The sequence below is a fragment of the Cebus imitator genome, unplaced genomic scaffold (genome assembly GCF_001604975.1).
Source record: "Cebus imitator isolate Cc_AM_T3 unplaced genomic scaffold, Cebus_imitator-1.0 Scaffold444, whole genome shotgun sequence".
Taxonomy (NCBI): Eukaryota; Metazoa; Chordata; class Mammalia; order Primates; family Cebidae; genus Cebus; species Cebus imitator.
Window position 1 is genome coordinate 289,038 of NW_016107759.1, and position 2,172 is coordinate 291,209.

At 59.8% G+C, this 2,172-nt stretch overlaps 1 protein-coding gene across 2 annotated transcripts in view; it reads left to right on the forward strand.

Annotated features, from left to right (window-relative positions):
• The first annotated feature begins 641 nt into the window (after positions 1-641).
• FAM234A (family with sequence similarity 234 member A) overlaps positions 642-2,172 on the forward strand; it is a 35,022-nt gene continuing 33,491 nt past the window's right edge. For both annotated transcript variants that reach the window (XM_037732222.1, XM_017510860.2), the window contains exon 1: positions 642-711. The gene's annotated coding sequence lies outside the window, so the exon portion shown is untranslated. The remainder of the gene's footprint in view (positions 712-2,172) is intronic.

The window sequence follows — 2,172 nt, forward strand, 5'->3', positions numbered from 1 at the left end:
CAGGATGGTCTCGATCTCTTGACCTTGTGATCCACCCGCCTCGGCCTCCCAAAGTGCTGGGATTACAGGCTTGAGCCACCGCGCCCGGCTAATTTCTCTGTATTTTTAGTAGAGACGGCCGATTGGTGAGGTATCCGGACCTCGGGATCCGCCCGCCTCGGCCTCCCAAAGTGCTGAGATTACAGGCGTGAGCCACCGCGCCCGGCCCCTGTTGGGGATTCTAATCGTCATGCCCAATACTGATCAGCGTGGGGTATCAGTCAGCACAACCACGCGAGACTCCCCATTTGGCACAATATTTCAAGGCCGAAAGTTCGCATCCCCGCTGCCAGCAATTCTCCTTGTGGTCAGAGAGGAGAAGCGCTGGAAGGAGCACCCGGAGGCTGGGGCGAGGTCGAGAAAGGACTGGGGGGGAGAAGACGGGGAGGGGTGGGAGGACGCAGCGGGGACGCCGGGAAGGAAAGCGGACGAAGGGGAGCGAACACGGAGAAGGTACGGGAACGCAGCGGGGCGAGGACGTTCAACATCTAATGCGACGGCCACGAACAGGGCGCGGCCACGTTCCCGCGGGAGGCCGCGCCCACCACCGCGTTGCTCAGCAACCCAAGCAGGGCTGCGGGGCGCACTTCCGGCCCGGGAGGCCTGGCTGAGCGGAAGTGACGCTAGGGGGCGGCGCCTGCGGCGCGCGCGGGTGAGAGGGCGCGGAGGCAGGTGAGTGAGCGCCGCCTCGTCCTCGTGCTTGCACCCCGCTGGGGCGCCTCACGGCCTCCCTTCCGCTCTGGGACGTGGGCCCCCTGCCTCGGCGACCCCGGCCCCCCGGTTCTCCAGCCCCTCAACCCTCGGCCCTTGGGGACCCCGGCCGTCCTGCCGCCCCGCCCCTCCGCCTTCCGGAGTCAGGTGCGGGCCTGGAGGCTGCGGCGGGGGCGCCCCTGCACGCTGCTCCTTCCGGGTTTCCCCAGTGCCGCAGCCTGGGCCTCGGTGGCGTTGGGTTCAAGCCCCAGTGTTCCTCACAGTGTGTTTTTACGTCCCGGCAGGGAGCTCCGCGCCGTGGCGCCGCGCAGGTGAGCCTGCCGTGGCCACTTGTGCTCTTGGTGCCGCCCGGGTGGCCTGAGAGTGGTTTTTTATGGTGGAAGAATGTGGGTGACAAGCCTCTCGGGGAGCAGAGAGGCGTGTCCTCTCTCAGGACGCGGTCTGCAGGCTCGCGCGTCCGGGACCCTGGGAAAGCGCCCCGAGCGCCGCCGAGGTTGCTCGTCTGCGGGGAGCAACTCAGGCGCAGCCTGTTGTGTTCTGAGCGAACAGAACACACGTCTAGAAGGGAGGAAAACACTGTGTGAAAGCGTTCCTGGCTGTTCCCTTCCTTGGTTGGCCGAGAGCTGGCAAGGAGAGCGTTTGCCCTTGGCCAGACCGACAGGTTATCAGGGTAGGCAGTTTCGTTTTCTCGTGGGTTCTAAACCTGGTGATTCCAGGTGAGGAGGCCGTGACCTGCTCGCTTCCATGTACTGGCTGCTGCTGTCTTTCCAGCGTCAGCATCAAATCACACTACTTCATTGCAATTTCAGTCTGCATTCAATTAGAGCAGTTGCAATAACTTGATAAATACTCTCGGAGTGTCTGCTGGGATCCGGGGATGGTTCTAGGTGCTGAGGACGTAGTTCACAACAAAAGACCTTCCTGTCCTCAAGGAGCGTCTGTTCTGCTGGAGGGTATGGATAGTAAATTAGATAAGTTAAAAATGGAGCATGCTAAAGAGGAAGTGCAGAGCAGGGGAGGAGGAAGCAGTGAGCATGATCCTGGCTTCAGGTGGACATGTGTTTGGGCATTTTAGCATTTAGAGTCCTTGCACACTGCTTGGGATGCTTTACAGTTAGTTCAGTTATGGAAGTATTCCACTGGCTTTTGCTCTGGAAAGTCCAAGGAACCAGAAATAAGCGGTCAAGGGCTTGAATGAGATCATCAGGCCAGGTGAGGTAGCTCACAGCTGTAATCCAAGCACTTTGGGAGGCTGAGTCAGGCAGATCACCTGAGATCAGGAGTTCAAGACCAGCCTGGCCAACATGGTGAAAAACATGGTTTTTCTAAAACCCTATCTTTAGAAAAACACAAAAATTAGCCCGGTATGGTGACAGGCACCTGTAATCCCAGCTACTCAGGAGGCTGAGGCAGAATAATAGC